We start from the raw sequence: 18668 nt of genomic DNA on the forward strand, positions 1-18668 counted from the left end.
ATGAGAAGGGTTTGGAGGTTCATTTCCCCTGTGTGAGTATGGATGCAGAGAAGAGGAAGAAAGAATAACAGCCACAGAAAAAACAAACGGGGTTCATGCATAGGAAGTCTCGCTGTCATGGAGTCAGCTAGTCCCTTCCAGTTTAATCTATATATTTTGTTTCCCATAAACTTCACAAGGGGTTTTCTCTGCAACTTGACAAGGTCATCCCCAAATGTATATGGAATAATAACCTAGAAGAGCCAAGACAATTTTGAAGAAGAGGAGGAAGAGAATGGGAGCCTCACCCTACCAGATATCAATAATTACTATAAAGCTCCAATAATTAAGATAGTTTTATTTGGTTCTGGGAATACAGAAACAGAGAAAAAGAACAGAGAATAAGAATGCCTATGGACAGATCCAAATGTATTTGAGAGTTTGAAACATGACAGGGGTAAAGGATAGTCTAGTTAATGGGTGACATTAGGACAATTAAATACCCACATAGAAAAAGATAAAATTAGATCCCTGCTGGTACTACTCACAAAATAAATTCCAGGCTGATTAAAGTTTAAATGTAAAAAGCAGACTATAAAACTTTTAAAAGAAAAAAAATAAGACTTTAAAAAAAACCAGGAAGATAACTTTATGACCTTAGCGCAGAAAATAAAAGCACAAATGATAAAGGAAGACACTAAGAAACCTTATTTCAATAAAACTGAGAACTTTTCCATGACATACACACAAAAATAGACTTGTTAGAGCCATGGCTGGGAGAATATTTGCAAGCTGTATAATCAACCAAGAGAGAATTAGCTTCCAAAATAAATTTTTTAACTTCAAAAAATCAATTTACCAAAACATTTAGAAACATAAGAAAGTGGGGAAAAGATATGAACAGACAAATAACAGAGAAAGAAATGTGGATGGCCAATAAAGATGTAAATAAGATTCTCAACATCACTGGTAAACATGGAAATGCAAGTTAACAATAACAGATAGGTATTGCACCAATTTGACTGGCAAACTTAGTCTCTAATGCTGGTATTGATGAAGGTGTTGGGGGAATAGGAATGTTTGTAAACCACTAGTGGGAATGTAAATTGGTGCAACTACCTTGGAGAGCAATTTGGAAACAGTAAATTTTAAGATGAGCAAATCTAAGACCAAACAGCTCCACCTTAGTGTGTGCTCAGATTAGGTTCCCGAAGCAGTGCCTGAGATTCTTGTGCAGGTGATTTATCGAGGGAGAACTCCCAGGTGAAAGAGACAGGGGAAGGCAGAGAGGGTGGGAGGAAATGCTAGGCAACGATATGTTCTCACTGGAGATTATCTTCAATCTGATGCCACAGGGAACTCTGGAGCATTAATAATACCACAGAGTGGATCTGCCTTAAAGCAAGGAGGTCAGACTTGTACCCCGTGTCAGTCATTGATTGCCTATAGGCTGCCCCGTTGCGGGAAAGTGGGTGGTGGTGTATATCTTGTTGGGTGAGGACGTTCCCAAGAAGGGAGCAGCTATGAGCTCTTGGCAGCTAACTCTTACAGCACTTGCAGGTCAAAGGAATCAGGGCAGGGCACCCACAGTGTTTTCTACACATCCTAGAGAAACTCATACCCACATGCAAAAGGATACATGTCCAAGGATATTCATTGCACCTTGGTATATAATAGAAAAATGAGGAGCAGCCTAACTGCTCTCAGCAGGGAAACAGGAAAATAAGCTGTTTTATAAGTACAATGAAATCATCTACCATAGTTAAAACGAACAAAGTAGATCAACATGTACCAATAGGGATAAGGATAACACAGTATGGAGTGAAAAAATAAATGGCAACCGCATATATACAGTATTATACCATTTTTGTAAACGTTAACATTTTTTTATTACGTTTCTTTATTTTTGAGAGGCAGAGAGAAACAGCATGAGTGGCGGAGGGGCAGAGAGGAAGACACAGAATCCGAAGCAGGCTCCAGGCTCTGAGCTGTCAGCCCAGAGCCCAACGCGGGGCTCGAACCCACGAACCGTGAGATCATGACCTGAGCCGAAGGCAGACACTCAACCGACTGAGCCACCCACGCGCCCCATGTAAACTTTAAAAACATGTGTAACAATAGAATTACAGGTTTCTAATCCGTAACTAGATAATGACAATACAACAGGTAAACATAAACACCAACTTCAACTTAGTTACCTCTGGGGAAGAATGGCAAGGAAGGAAGAGGTACTGAGCTGTATTGACAGTGTTTTACTTATTTTCCTTTTTAAAATAGATTTCTAGCTGGTGTGTTTCTCCTGAAAGTGTAAAAATAGACTCTGCAAATTTGGTAAAATGTTAACACCCATTTAATCTTGGTGGGCACATCCGTGTCTGTTACATTACTTTATGAGTTTTCTGTATATTGAAATGTTTTATGATCAAAAATAAAGATTAAAAACCTCAAGAGTAGAGGTCTGAGAGTCGCCCTCAGGACGCTCAGTGTCTCCCGAGAAACAGGAACGGACTTTGGGTGAACGCGCAGGTGTGCGCTGTCCGTGGTGCTGAACCTCAATGGCAGCAGCTGGTGTGCTGCAAAAAAAAAAAAAAAAAAAAAAAAAAAAAAAAAATCAGCAGGTCTTGTCAGCTCTCTCTCCAAACTGTGTTCCAGATGTAACCATTTATCCCCACCTACCACTGGTCTGAGACACCACCACCACCTCTCCCCTGGACATCTTAAGGGGATGGTCTCCCTGCTTCCTCTCTCACCCCCATAATGAAGGAATCTTTTAAAAACCAGACCATGCCACTTCCCTAATTACAACCTTCCAAAAGTTTCCTATCAAGTTTGTAATAACATCGAAAATCGTGGGGTGTCTGGGTGACTCAGTTAATTGATCAGTCGACTATTGACTTCAGCTCAGGTCATGATCTCACAGATCTCACGGCACGGAGACTGCTTCAAATCCTCTGTCTCCCTCTCTCTGCCCCTCCCTGACTTGTTTCTCTCTCTCTCTCTCTCAAAAACAAGTAAATGTTAAAAAATTTTAAAATAACAAAATAAGATCCTCACCTGGCCTACAATATCCTACATGATCTGCTCCTTCTGGCCTCCCTGATCTGCCTCCAACCTTCCTCTCCCTCCCTCTAACCATCCTCTCCCTCCCTCCTTTTATGTCTTGAACATACCAGGCCTTGGCATTAGCCTTGCCCTTTGCCTGGGATGTTCTTCCATGTCTACAAAAGGTTCAGCCTGAGTGTGGCCACCTTCCACCTGAGTCACATTCTACTATGTTACCTAATATTATTATATTTATAGCGTTTACAGCCAGTTGAAGGTATTTATCATTTATTTACTTGCTTATTTTCTGCTCCCATAATTCAGTAGGGTCTGAAGAAGCAGGTACTGCATCTAATTTACTCAGTGCTTTACCAATAGTACACAGCACAGTGATGGCTCTCATTCGTGTGCAACAGATATTTATTGAAAGAATGAATGTATATCTTCCGAGCACCTGTTCTGTGACAGACCCTGTATTTGGCAGAGGATATGAAGTCTAGACTAAATAAGATCACTCTTGCCCTCAAGATGCTCATAGACTGAAGAAAACATAGAAGCCAAATCACAGCATCATGGAATGTTGGAATAAGTCCCTTTGCTCTTATTATAGATTAGAGGACTTTAGGGGAATCAGCTTGGTAATTCTCCACATGCTTCTTCTTTCTTAAGTAAAGAAATCCGGCCATGCCCAGGGAGGGGAATGGACTCACCCAAATTCACATGGCATCAGAAGCATAATCTGGCTCTGAGACTCTTCACCTAACTTCCTATAGTTTGTGTGTAAAGAAAGGTCCCCCAAAGCAGTTTCAGACACTCTTCTACCTTCTGGCTCTTGATTGCCCTTCTAGGCACCACCTGCAGAAGAGAAACAAATTCCCATAAGAGTGATTTGAGGAGTAACAGGAAGTCCTCAGGCAGATGGACACCTTACCTTTTGATCAAACATAACGCCTAGATTTTCACCATTAGGATCTCATCTCTTTGAAGAAGACTTGCTGCCTTTGGATTTCCCTGAGAAAACGCAAAATCCCCCTAGAAGAACAACTCTCTGAGCCCCAAGTGTGGACAAGTCCAGCCAAACCTTCTTACCCCTATGAGGGGACTCACTGGGAGAAGAGAATAGATAATATGGTTGGGGGTTAGAAGAAGTGTGGAAAGAGGTGGTCCAAGATGCCAAGCAAAACTGGTGCCACCCATGTCTCTTGTCTCATCCCTGTTCTTACTCCCCCACAAACCCACAGAGGACCTTCCAGCCATGAGGAAATACCTGCAGACTCATAAATACTCTTGGCCCTCTTCCATGACTGTGCCATGTGCCTCTTCCACTAGAGGAATGTTCCTCCTCTCTTCTCACCCTGCGTAATTCCTATTCATGCTGCAGCTCTCAACCTCTGGGGCCTCTCCCTAATTTAGGTTTGGATTTCTCTCTTTTTGAGATCCCACAGACCCCAGGATTCCACATTAAAGCACTTATGTTGCACTGTAATAGATCTTCCACCTTCACTGTTGACTGATTAAGGTCAGAACTGTCCCTATTTAGCCAGAGAACCCCAGTGCCCAGCCGAGGGCTGGATCATGGTAAGGATTCAGTGACTGATAAAGGCACAGGCAAATAACCCTTCCTGGAGTCCTGGGTATCTGCCCTATTGTCAGGCCAGTTTCTTTCTCCTTCCCTACCATGTGACTTTGAGCATGTCACTTGCCTCCTTGAGCTTCATTTAATCACTCCTCACCTGTAAAATGAGGTCAGTGCTTAAACACACTGCACAGGCTTGTCTTGAGGATTAGAGGATAATATGAAGGTAAGACAGAGGGATAGTGCCTAGTGTTGGTCACTACAGCAGGAGGAGGGTGGCTGGGTGTCTCTGGGATGGTGTAAGGGCAAGGCTGTTGGTGAGTGTGGGTGAAGTCTTGGAAGCAGGAAGGGGTGAAGTGCCCCAGTAGTTTAGAGTCCTGCCTTCCAGGACAGCCCTCACTGTGTGGTTCCTCTATTTCTCACATCACCCAGGGGGTGATGACCTAGACCCATGGTCACCTCTCATACTCCACCCCCAATGCCCAGGCACTTCATTAGGGACACCTCCATCTCCCCCACCTCAGGCTGCTGGAGAAGGGTCAGCTGCTGGTGTGAAATTCACAGTCCTTGGAGAGTTTGTATTTCCATGTCTCCTGTGTTGGGGCTGGTGGAAGGTGATGAATAAAAGATGGGAATGGGGGGAGGTCCTGTGGCTTTAAGAGAAATGTGACGAGCATTTAGAGTGGAGAGATTAGCACAAGAGCTCCTCTCTGAATACCAAAAATAAGGGGTCCAGTATCAAATGCAAAATAAACCAAAATAAACCAGAAAGCCACCATTCTGCTTTGATATGTCAGGGCCCCAACAGAAGAAGGGGACCTGGGGACCTTGGGTAAATGTAGAGAGTCAGGTGAAGGAAGCTGGGAACCATCAGGAAAGAAGTTCAAGAGGACCATGCCAAGGTGACCTAAGGGCTGAGAACGGACAGTGAGGGGAGGAGATTCCGGGTGCAGCCCCCTCCCTCCCAATGCTGACATTCTTTTGGGATGCTGAATGTAACAATCACCCCCAACACACACACACACACACACACACACACACACACACACACTCCTGTGAAAAGGACTGTGAAGAAAAGGTTGTCTGTATGGCATTTAATGGGAGCCTAAGTGGGTGGCTTATTGTTATTAATAATAATGAATCACTATTTACTGCACTCTTGTCATGTACCAGACAGTGACAAGTGCTTTCCGTGCATTACACCTTCCAGTCCTCACAGCAGCCTTATGAAAGTGTTATTATTACTATCCCCTTTTCATTAATAAGGAAACCGAGGCACTGGGAGGTTATGTAACATTCTCCATGTTACAGAGCTAATGAATGGTGTCTAGGGATTTAAATGCAGGTCAGCCTGACTCCCTGGGGAGTGGTAATGGTGGGTTGTGCTGAAGGGAATGGTTAAGAATGTGGGCTTTTTCCTAAACTCAGGAATCACCAGCAGTTCACTCCTGTATCTGTCTTCTGGACAGTTGCTCCTGGGGGAAAGCATCTAAGACTCCAAGACCTCATTGGCCATAGAGGATGAGTGATGGGATAAAGGGATGAAATCTGTTGCTGTATGTTTTTGCTTTGATGTAAGTGGATGACCATGAGAGGTTGTGTGGACATTTTTGTTCACTTGGTGGCATATGGCTGTAGAAAAGGGCACATGTGGCTTTGTCTTCAAGTGTGTGTGTGACTGTTGGTATATGACTGCATGTGCATGTGTCTGTGTGAGTGTGACTGTGATGGGTAATCATATGCTATGAAACTGAGGATGGCTGAGGTTTACAGATATGTTTTTGTATGTAGAATTCAGTGATTAACATACGTAAAATGCACAAATATATGTGATTGGTATAGATATATTATTGTATATACGCTGTGTGTGTGTGAAGTGTATAAGCATTTCCATGACTGTAACATGAGCCAGTGTGTGACATATGAGTGGTGTGCCTGTGTGTAGAGGGAGGTAGGATCATGTGTGTATGTGTGTGTGTGCCAAGACCAGATGGTCACCTCTGATAACCCTCCCTCCCCCAGTCTCTTCCCCAGTGACAGAATTGAATGTCTGTCAAAATGCTCAAAATAGGAGTCATTTTGCCTCAGTATAAGGATTCTCAGGGGGGCATTCTGGACATGGAATTTTTGACTGCAGATGCACAGCAGAGTCGCAAAGCCCTGGTTAACCCATGCATTTGGCTCTTCCCTTGAGGTCCTCCCAGTGTCCCTCCCAGGCAAGGCAGACACTCCTGGCTCTATTCTCAAGAAAGACCAAGCCTTGGGGCACCTGGGTGGCTTAGTCAGTTAAATCCTACTGGCTCAGGTCACGATCTCACAGTTCATGAGTTCAAGCCTTGTGTTGGGCTCTGGGCTGACAGCTCAGAGCTCAGAGGCTGCAGCCTGCTGCAGACTCTGTGTCTCCCTCTCTCTCTCTGCCCCTGCCCCACTTGTGCTCTCTCTCTCTCTCTCTCTCTCAAAAATAAACATTAAAACACACTTAAAAGAAACGGCAAGCCTCAGAAGGATTGTGTGTGTGTGTGTGTGTGTGTGTGTGTGTGTGTGTGTGTATTCTTCTTCCTATCCTTTCATAGCTGGAGAAACTGAGGCTCAGACAAATTAAGACTCTTGCCTGCAACTTTAGGTCTAAGTTGCTTTCCCCAAAATTAGCTTCCCTAATTTTCTGAGCTTTATGCTCCATAATTTCGCCTAACTCTTGTCCTGGTGAAATGAAGACAACCACTTATTCATTCAACAGTTATTCAACACTTCCACCATGTGACCAGACGTCAGGGTCTGTCAAACTATAACCAACTCTTTGAGGATTAGGCAGTCATCTTCCCCAGACTCCCTTGAGCCTCAAATCCAAGGGGGTACTCTCGCAGCCCCCCAATGGTATGGCGCTGTCCTTGGTACTGAAGCTTCACATCGGGCATCTTCCAAGGCCTGAGCTGGGATCACCTCTGGATTTGGGGAGGATCTGAAGCTGGACTATTGGAAGCATAGAGTCATGATCAGGACAGGTGATTTTCCTGCCATGCACCATTCTGGCCTGGCACATCTAGAGCCTCATCTCTCTTCTTGTCTGAACATTTCTCATGGAGCTTCTTAAAGGCTGGGTAAGGCTGATGCAACCCACGTCTTGGTTCAATAGTATTTGCTGGACTGTGCTAAAGGAAAAACAAAACAAAATAAAACAAAACAAAAACCAGGCCCTTGAGTGGGCCCATGGGAGGATACCATGGTGGAGGTGGTCTGGGAGCCATATCAAGGGGAGACCCTAGTGAGGATGTTGGAGCATCACCAATCAATTGTCTTTAGATCCTGGAGAGACTGGCCTGGGAAAGAGACTCAGACTAGCTCTCCCAAGAACCAGACAGTGGTGACTTCAGGAAGAGATGAGCTTCCCAAAGGTGAGAAAGACAAAACATTCATTTTTTCTGGGGTAATCATAACAGCAGACCAGCCCTTAGGCACAACGATTACCATTTATTGAACACCTATCATATGCCTGCCACGACCTAGAGAAATATATACCATTAGCCCCGTGTTACAGATAAGGAAACTGAGGTCCAGAGAGGGGAGGTAACTTGTTCATGATCATGTGGCTGAGTAATTGGGCTGAAATGACACCCAGGCACGTGATCCCAACCCTGTGCTGCTAACCTCTGTGCTACAAAGGCTCCCTGAACCTATCCAGAAGGTGTGGAATTCCTACCTTCTCCCTCATGTCTCCCCACAGCCTTCTTTCAGCTCCTTCCCTTCCTTCTCCCCTTGGGTTGAGTTTTAAAGATGAAATAAATTCAAAAGGGATGAGGCACCCACCCCAGAGTGTGGGGCCTGATCCGATTAACACTGATGTTTCTTTCATGAGGGAGGGGACAGTGTTTCTCACCTCCAGCCCAGGGCAGTAGAAGAAGCTGCCTGCAAATCATCAAGGCCTCCTGGCTCTGCAGGCCCTCCGAGCCACCCTGCCCCACCACCTGCCATCACCTTCCCCTCCTCCTTTGTTCCCCATGGCCCAGCCACAGCTCTCAGAAGCTCCACCAAGCTCCAGCTGCAACTCCCAGACATCCTGGGGCAGCAAACCAAGCCCATACTTGGGATCAGACCAGAGTCTAGGAGATCCTGGCTCTGCCTGTTCCTAGGAGACCTCAGAGAAGCCACGTAAGCTTTGGCTTCTCCTCCAGTAAAATGGGGACGATGCCTGCCTCACAGAGCCTTGGCAAGATGAGTTAATATATCTAGGGCTTCGAACATAGCTTATCTTCTCTTGGTTAATGATCAACAAATGGTCATTACTGCTACTACTATCATTGGATGGATGAATGGAAGCATTTCTTACCCTGAGTGCTGATGACCAAAACAGGACATGGATGAAAATTAAGGTGGTTGGAGGTGAGGCCCATCCATAGAGGAGACGTGTACTCCTAAGGGAAGCCCCAATTTCTCTCCACCAGTCATGTTCGCCAGGGGCAGCAGGGGGTGAGCAGCAGAGATTCTGATGGACCAGGCCCCAGTTACTGGGGATTTTCCCAGTTATTGGCCTGACCTTGTACCTGATATAAGTGGGAATCCCTCAGATGGAGACCAAAGGCATCTTGATCACTGGAAAAGCTGATGCCGGACAATGAGGCTTACATCTTAGGACTAGTAGGTTTCCTATGGTGAACCCCAGGGTCCCACAGACTCAAGGGCACTGACCCTAGCAGCCCAACCAACCACAGAGGAGCAGGGCACACATGGGCTTCCTGTGGTCAGCCTGGCTCCCAGAAGAAAAGATCCCACCACCCTCCTGCTGAGAGCCCTTGGCTTGAGCACTTCCCCTCTCTGAGTCCCTGTTGGCTACTCTGTGAAATGGGGACAATAACAGAACCTACCACAGGGTGGTAGCCAAGGTGACAGGGTGCAAATGAGGCAGGGGAGTAGCAAGACAGACGGCTCCCTCCAAGTCTTCCCGACCCCCACCTTCCCAGGGGTAGGGCCTTTCACTGGGTCTGAACCTCCCACAGACACCTGGGCACAGGTGACCCACAGAGGGGTCCAGGAGTTGCCCCCACTCCCCGACCATGGAGCAGCTCTCAGCAGTGGCTCTGAACCTCCCTGCATCACGTGCCAGAGAATGCATGGGGCTGTGAGGAGGAGGAGGAGGGGAAGAAGCCGGGAAGCCCGAGGCCCAGGGGAGCACCCCGCACGCCAGTCTCCCTCACGTAAGGGGCTTGACATGCAATATGAAGGCATCTATCAGGCCTCTTCCTCCCTCTTCCCCCTCCCCCTAAGCACACCTAGGGAAGCTCCCCAGCCTCTGCTCCAACCCCAGCCTCTCTTCCCTGATGGTCCATCTGTCCATCTGTCCTCTCAGTGGGTAGACTGGTTGCCTGCTCCTCCTTTGCTCTGCTTCCTAGACTGTCACTACACCTGTCGGTCTGCCTGTTGGTTGTCAGGCTTCTTGTGGGTCAGACTGGCTGTCAGTCTGTCTTTCTGTTCATCTTCCTCTCTGTTTTCCCATTAAGTTTGTCCTGTCAACGGCTGGACTGGCCTCCCATTTCTCGGTCTACCTGTCGTCTGTCATCACAACTGTCAGTCTGTCTGCTTGTTAGCTATTCTTTTATTGGCTAGCCTGGTTGCCCATCTGTCTGTCAGTCTGTGTTTTCCTCTGTCTAGGCAGTTGCTGTGTCCTGTCTTCCTGTCTGTCTGCCTGTATCCACCTTGGGATCTCCACCCCCATTTCTCTCCCATGTGTGGAGCTGGGTTCACTCATCACCAAAAGCCACCTCGCTTGGCCACAAACCAGGGTTGGCTGTCCCCAGCAAAGCAGAACAGGCAGGCTGGCACACCAGGAGCCCCCTCCAGCCCTCCAGCCCTCCAGCCCTGGCTTGCCCCTCCCCCAGCCTCCATGGCACAGCCTCTCCCTTCAGCCCCACCCTCCTCTCTCCAGCCCTGGGGTGTTAACAGATTTATTGAAAGGTATTTGGGGAAGACTCGGTTCAAATTAATGGTGAAAATAAGGTTTTATGATCCCATTTCAGCTTTATTCCTCTACTGATTTTCTCCATTATCATTGAGCATCAATGGAGAATGGCTGTTCTCTGCAGTATTTATGGTAATACAGGTTAATGTCTGAGTTCGAGGAGCTCAATTAGCAAATTCATGGACAAGGGGGCCCGTTTGCGTTTCTCTTATGAGCCCGATGATTCATTAGCCACAGGGAGATGCTGGGTTTCATGTCCGCATACAAAACGCCAGCCTCTATTCTCTCCCAGGCATGTGGTGCCTGGCTCAGAGCTGGTGTTCAGGGAACAAGCGGGTCTTTGTTCCCTGTACCCGTCATAGGACTTGGCACAGAGTAGGCCTTCAATATTTGTTTGGCACTCAGCCCAGAGCACATGGCAGACATCTCTAAACATTAAATAAACCAATTAATCACTTTCTCCCCCGTGCCAGGCCTAGAGCCTAGAACAAAAGCGGTGCTTACTATTTGCTAAAGAAATTGATACACCCCGATCTCCTGTGCCTAACATAGGGTTGCCACATGGTAAATGCTGGATGAATGTTTGTTGACTGACCAACTGATTGACAATGAATGAATGAATGAATGAATGTCACTGGTCTTTTCCAGCAGCATGGCTGCCTAGATTCCCAGAATCGTATCCTGAGAGTAACTAGAAGAAACAGAACTTCAAGGAGGGGGTCCTAGTACGGAAGATCTAGGGTTGGAGGAGACATGTGGACATGGATCTAGGACATGGAGGGGACATGTTCCTGTTCCTTCCCTAGGGCCAGACTTCAGGAGGTGGAGCAGCGACTGCCAGGTTCATAGCTTCCGGGTTTGCTGGGCTGGGGCGTCCAGGCTGAGCAGAAGTGTCGCAGGTGGCACCCGCCCATCCTCAGCTAGTTGCCCAGGCCTGATCCTCAGGGCGGAGAAGCTGCACAGAGAGAGAAGCCTGGTTCCCGTAGTGCCTTCCCAAGACTGCTCTTGCTGGAGACTCATCTCTTGGTGATGTGGGGCTGGGTGATTGGTCTCATTTTTGCAAATGTGGACACGAAAGCCCAGAGAGGGCAAGTGCTGGTTCCAAAGTCACTCAGCAAGTTAGTGGCTGAGTCAGAATTTGAGCACAGGTGTTGTGTGTTCTTTCCTCTGCTTCCTGCTGCTCCCAGGCCCCACCCCTTGTCCTCTCTGCCTCCCTGATTTTCCACACCCTCCCCTACTAGAATGTCAAGTCAATGAGGGCAGGGATCCTTTCTGTGTTCACTGATGTCTCCCCCATGCCTGGCACTGGGCGAGCGAATTATAGTAAGTGTGCAATAAAGCCTTACTGAATAAAGAGTGAATGGTGAGCCCCATGCCAACCCGCGAGGGCAAGAGCGTAACAACATTCATAGCGCCTCCCACTTACGATGTTCCTCCTGTATGTGTTAGACACAGGCATTACTCCAGCCTTCTCTGTGGGGAGAGTGTGAATCCTGTCCTCGTTCTCAAAGAATCTGAGTTTAGAGCGGTGACTCAGCTTGCACCAAATCGCACAGCTAGTGAGTGGTAGAGTCAGGGACAGGATTCCGACACAGTGCATTCTGGACCTGAGCCCTGAGCCCGTACCCCCCAACCACCCGCCCTCTGCACCCCTTGCTTGAAGCTGAGCCCACCCAGCTGGCCACTCACCAGCTCCAGTTGAGGCCGGCCCCTGGAATGACGGCTCCCTGGCCCCAGGCAACCTTCGGGGTGGCCTCCTGGGGCTGAAGCCAGAGCTGTGACAGGGAGACCAAGAAAGAGCAGGCCCAGGGGGGGGCGAGGCGAGGCCCTGGGCCGCTCCCTGCCCACACCGCCTGCCTGGGGTCTCATCAGTGTCAGCAGAGGCCTCTCCATGAGATGAGGTTGACACTTCCTGCCATGGGCTGCCTGTCTCTCTCAGGAAGGGGGCTCTAGTGGGAGGGGGTGTGGCGTGAAAGGCAGGCATGACAGCCAGGCCCCGGAGACCGGCCCAGCGTGCCCTCCTTCTCCAAGTGCTTACCGAAGGAAACAGATGCAGTTCCCGCCCCACGCTAAAGGCTCACAAGAGTAGCTGCCAGCATTTAGGGCTTGTGCGTGCCAGGCAGCGTGCTGAGCACTTCACGCACACCCTATCCTTTGCCCTCACAGCTATGCATAAAGAAGGCCTGAGGAATAGCCCCATTTTACAGTTAGGGAAACTGAGACTCAGAGACGTGAAATCCATCGCCTAAGGTCACACAAACAGAGCAGTGGATGCAAGCCCAAGTTCTGTTTGACTCCAAGCTCTCGCCCTTAAACTCCACTCTCAAGAGCGTCAGTTGAAAAATGTAAGTCACATAAACACGGCCTCTGGTCTCTGGAAACCTTCTCCTGCAGCTTAATGAGATTGGGGAGTTAGAAGACACAGATTCAATCCTGTTTCTACCACAGACTCCCTTGCTGTGTGACCTTGGGCAAGCCACTTAACCCCTCTGATCCCCAGCTGTGACATCCTTAAAATGGAGATCTGTGCACCTACGTCTGAGGGATCATCCTGTTGGCCTGATCCCCGGAGGCCCCGCCACCCGTCTCTCTGACTTCCCCGGGCTGAGGAGGACTTTTATATTGAGAAGGAGGAGGTGGCCCGTGGCAGTGAGTCTCAGAGAAAACAAACAGCACAGCCTGTGAGAAGGTCCCAAATTGTGGAGTGGGACAGAACCAGGCCCTCATTAGGGATCTGAGGACCAGAGAGAAGTGACTTGCCCAAGGTCACACCGCACATTAGCATCCAGGAAAGGATTCCCAGGCCAGCACCTTCCCCCACACGGCTGCCACAGCAGTAAAAATGTTCAAAGAAATTTAAAAGCTTTACCTTTGGCCCTTAGTTTTTTTCTTTTTAAAAATCTTTACTCCTTTATCTTTGAAGAGAATAAAACATTGGGGTTCTTGAAAACTCTTTTTTTTTTTTCCATCCTTTTAAACAAAAAATAAGCAAACTCACTCTAGAAGACCCTGAAGACAGAAATGGCATGTGGGCTTCCTCTTGCCCACCCCCTTTCCCCCTGAGACCGGGCGGCTGTCTCTCGGAGTCCCTGGCGGCTGGCACCGTCATGGAAAGGCCCGGCGGGGGGACTTTCTGGACCAGCTGCTGCATAAGCAGCTAGCGACTTCAGACAGACTGGAAAATCAGGCGCCACTTCAAAGGCTCAATGACAGGCGGCAGCGGAGGTAGGAGCACGGAGGTGGCCTCCCCTGACGACCAGCCATGGAGGGAAGGCACGGAGAAACAGCCAACAGAAGGACAGGCACCACCTCTCCCCACCAGCGAGGGAGCTCTTACAATATTTGTCCACCCCCGAGTTCCAGCGGGTGGATGCGCCCGCTTGGGGGCCGCGGGAGAATAGAGTTCAGGCCTGGCGTCCGGGACAAGGGGGGCCTGACCCCTCCCAGAGCCAAGCTGCGCCTGCGGAGCTGTGGGTCTCTGGCCGAGAGTGGGCGGCTGGGAGCCCTGCGTGCCCCCGCCAGGCGGAGCCAGAGGGTGGGAAAGACCCGGGTCCAAGTGCCACGCCCCCCGCCACGCGTGCCAGTCCCGGCCACAGCCAAGCTTGAGGCCCCACGGTTCCTCTCTCACTTTGCAGAGGAAGGGAAGCTGGATTCACCGACACCATTGAGGCAAGAGGAAGCCCTACTAGAAGGGGGCGGGGGGCACAGGTGCGTGTGTGCGCGTGCATGTATGTGAGTGTGCGTGCGTGTGCGCGCATGCTCTCACACGCAGGTCTTTAGCGCCACGTCCTTCATACCGCACCTTACTAGTACTGCCTCATAGCTCGTCGTACCCCTGGGCCCCTTTCCCCCTCACTTTCCTCTATCCCCCTCCCAGCCATCCTAGGCCATGCGACCTCAGACAAGGGACCCCATCTCTCCAAGCCTCAGCTTCCTGTCTGTGAAATGGAACACGTCCCTCTGCCTTCAGGGGGCCGTGGAGATTAACCAAGCGCGGGAGCTCATGCTGGCACACACAAGCCCCCTGGTGTCCACAGGCCCTTCCCCTCCACCCTCCACCCTCTCCTCTCCTCCTCTCTCCTTGGTTCCCTCCCAAGGCCTCTCTGTGCCTCTGTTTCCCCATCTGTAAAACAGGGATAACGCTACCTAGCTCCAAGGCTTGTGGGGAAGATTAGGAAAGATGCAGCATTAGGGGCTGTATTCCTAATCATCCCAATGTCTTAATACTGGCATATAAATGTGAGTAGTTGTTACTGAGTGGGAGAGGGGCATTTGTGTGTGTGTGTGTGTGTCTGTGTGTGTAAGGGTTTGCACCGATCTTAGTGTACTGCAAAATGACTTATTACATACACCTATGAAAACATCACTCAAAATAAAATGTAGAGCATTCCCAGAATCCCAGAATGTTCTGTCTCCCGGTTAATACCTCCCCCTACCACCAGAGGCAAACACTATTCTGTTTGGATACAGCCCGAGTTTTAGTCTAGAAAATCTGCGGGGTCAGACTGCACACAGGAGAATGGATTGGACAGGCACAGGTGAGGCAGGGGTGGGGGGGAGGAGGGGTGGGTGGAGAAGGGACCAGGGAGCAGGTATCTGGGCAGGGATATAGCAGAGATTGCATTCGAGGTGGGGTGGGAGGAAAATGCTGGCTGCCAGAGAAGGCCCCTAAGCCTGGGGTCTCAGGGGACCCCTTCTCCAGGAGCCTCCCGCTGCCTGAGGGAGAGAGGAAGCGTGCACAGTGGCTGGCAGTCACGTGCCTCTGGGGATTCTGGGCGGGGCTGGCCCAGCAGAGCCAGAAACGTGGGCAGCTGCTGCCCCTGGGCCTTTGATGTGACAGAGATGGAGACACACACACGCCCGACAATTAATTAATTGTGACTTTCACCGTGCAGCGGCCGCTTCCTATTGATCTCCGCCCGTCTGGAGTGAGAGAGACAATTAGGAGGGAGCACAGCGGCGGCAGCTAATTACCCACAGAATGAAAACCGTGCCTTTCAATTTATTAAACTTTTATCACAAAAATAACCGAGCCGCCCCCTCCTGCCGAGAAGCAGAGCGGGGGTGCTGTGGAGTGGCACCCCCAGTTAGCCTTTCACGGATATTAAAGAGCTGGGGAGTTGTGACCACCTCATTGCCACAGAAGACGCCACGCACACGTGGGCTCTGGGAAGCAGCCGGGAGAGAGGGGCTGTCATGTCCCCAAAACCAGCCCAAGGCCTGCGGCCTGGGTTCTGAGCAAAATCAGACAGCAGGGCCACATGAAACCGGGCAGAGGCCTTCGAGGAACCCCGAGGCTTAGATGAGGCTTGGGAATGTCCCGATCAAGCTGCAAAGGCTCTTGGAGTCCAACCGGTCCCACCTCTCCGGTGACAGAGGCAGCCTGGTGTGCAAGTGCCAAGGAGGCATGCAGCCCCTGGTTCAAACCTCAGCCAGGCCTCCTGGGACTTTTAATGCCTACCACTATTTAGCGTCTGCCCGGGAGAGACTACCAGTCCCATTTTACAGATCCAGAAACCGAAGCTCCGAGAGGCAGAGTGCTTGCTCAAGGCCATACACCTGTATGGGCTAAAGCGTAGCTGGAAGCTCTACTCGCTTAGTCTTCCAGCCCGTGGCCTGGGGCAAGTGACACCGTCTCCCAGAGCCCCCATTTTCTTGTCTGTAAACTGGGAGTGATTATATCTACCGTGCAGAAAAGTTGTGAACATTTAGATGTTAGAAAAACAACCCAACAGGGCACCTGGGTGGCTCAGCCAGTTAAGCGTCCAACTCTTAATTTCAGCTCATGGTTCATGAGTGTGAACCCCGAGTCAGGCTCTGTGATGACAGTGTGGAGCCTGCTCAGGAATCTCTCTCTCTCTGCCCCTCTCTCTCTCTCTCTGCCCCTCCCCAGCACGCTCCTTCTCTCTCAAAACAAATAAACTTTTTTAAAAAAGAATAAATAAAAAACAAACAAAAAGCTTGCCCTCCTTGCAGCATGGCCAGCTGCCATTGCCATCAACAACAGGGAAACTGAGGCTGAGATGGTCACTGACCCCAGGCCAGCAGACGGGCTGTAGAGGGAGCAGAGGATTGCAGCCACAAACACCTCTAAGTTCAGACCTGCCTCTGCCTTTGGCTGACGTCTGTGGGGGACCCTGAGCAAGTTACACACTGGCCAGACTCTGATGCCCTTGGATCTGTCTGGCTTTGGGACGCTCTTTGATAAGCGTCCTCCCACAGAGCCCCACGAGGCAGGTGGGATAGTGCATGTTACAGATGAGGATGCCAACACCATGAGAAGGCGAGGAGGAGGCTGGACATAAACAGAGCCAGGCGGAGCACCTGCCCTCCAAGCTCCCAAGCCAGGGCCCTTTCTGGCCACAGCTGCTACCCTGGCCTGGCTCTAATAGCAGACCCCATGCCCAGGCTGACCCCAGAGGCCAACCCACGAGCTTTGCTTCCTCTCCTCCCCACCAGGTCAGGCCAGCCTCTGGAGAGGCTGCAGACTCATTCCTACAGGAGGCGTGGGAAAAAAGTGAGGAGTACTTACCTCCCTGCCCCAGTACGTGCCCACTCCCCACCCAGGGCATCCCAGCAACCATGGCCTATCTGCCTGGAGCCATGCAGCTGGAGAAATCAAGCAGGGGCCTCAGAAAGGGCTCCTCAGGAGCCCCTTTTGCAGGGGAGCCAAGGGCTGAGCCAGGGGCTGCTTGTCTCATCTCCCCATCCCCGTGCCTGCACCTCAAGCCCCCCACTAATGCCCATGACAACCTCGCAGTGTAGGCAACAGGAATCGTGTTCTTCATATTGCGGAGGAGACAGGGAGACTCCCAGGGACGAAGCAGCTCTCTCAAGGCAACCCGGGTACCTGCTGACTTTGAACGCAAGCTCCTTCTGCAGGCTCAGCCTTCCCATTAATTTGGCCACGCTTCCCTGAGCAAGCACTATATATTTCTTGAATAAATAAAATCTGGTATTTTGTAAGCACTTGCTATGTGCTTGGCACTATTCTAAAGACATTACCATATTGACTGCGTTCCTCCTCACCGTAATCATGTGAAGCGGCTTCTGTTACTATCCCCATTTTACAGATGGAGTTACTGAGGTGCAGGAGAGTGAGGAATAAAGTAACTTACCTGGTATCACACAACTAGGGAGGGGCGGGGGTAGGATTTGAACCCGGGTGTCTAGGCTGCTTCCGCGGCGAGTGAGTGGGGGTGAGGAAGTGAGAGGAAAGAAATGGTGGGGGAGGTGCCCTTTATATACCACGAATTGCTTGGGGGAGGAGGAGCGGAGGGTGTGGCAGGGAGGTGATCTGACCGGCCCTACCCTCCAGGATTCACAGTCTGCTGAGGTTTCTATTGGATCAAGGAATTCAATGTCCATTATGACCCTTCCTGAACTGTCATGAGGTCTAGTCACAAGGATCCTCCTTTCCAGGCATCTCAAACAAAATAAGAGTCTCTTACCTGGGGATCATGGGCTAGGCCAGAGAAAAAGGGGAGTCTGTGTCCCCTGTCCCCCTACCGCTGCTCTCCCCCATTTTTTCTCTTGGGGAGGACATAGCTGACAGGCTCTCTTGATGGGAACTTGGTTATGCCTGGGCCCCATTTTCAATCACGCCTTATGGACCAGCCTCTGGGGTGGAGCCAGGGCTCAGATCCCCATCAACGAAGCAAGATGAGGCCACCCGAGCTCTCGCCCACCATTTCCTCCCTGCTCACCTCCCTTCACTCTGGCCTTCCGTGCTGGGCCAGCTCCCAGGGGGCTCCCACCTTTCCCTCCCCAGGGCTTGTTCAGTTCTAAGCCCCATTCAGAAGAGGAGTACTTAACTCTTGGCTCTGCTGCCTTTTCTAGCTTGAAAATCAGAGTGTGGCAAGACCCAGGAAACCACATTACTTCTAATTTGTCACAGTGGTGCAATAAACCAAAGATTCTTTGGTCACCTACGCTGGACACATTTTGGTGGGGGGAACTCTCATTTTTGCTTTGCTTCCAGGGGAAATCATCTCAACAATATTTAAAGGAAATTCCCAATTCTGGAAGGGAGGCTGTAGGTGAGATCAGGCACAGATAACAACAATCTAAGGTTTAAAGTATTCAGGGACTCGAGCAAGGGATAGATGGAGGGTTGCATAC

Source organism: Leopardus geoffroyi, chromosome C1 (genome assembly GCF_018350155.1).
Source record: "Leopardus geoffroyi isolate Oge1 chromosome C1, O.geoffroyi_Oge1_pat1.0, whole genome shotgun sequence".
NCBI classification, from domain to species: Eukaryota; Metazoa; Chordata; class Mammalia; order Carnivora; family Felidae; genus Leopardus; species Leopardus geoffroyi.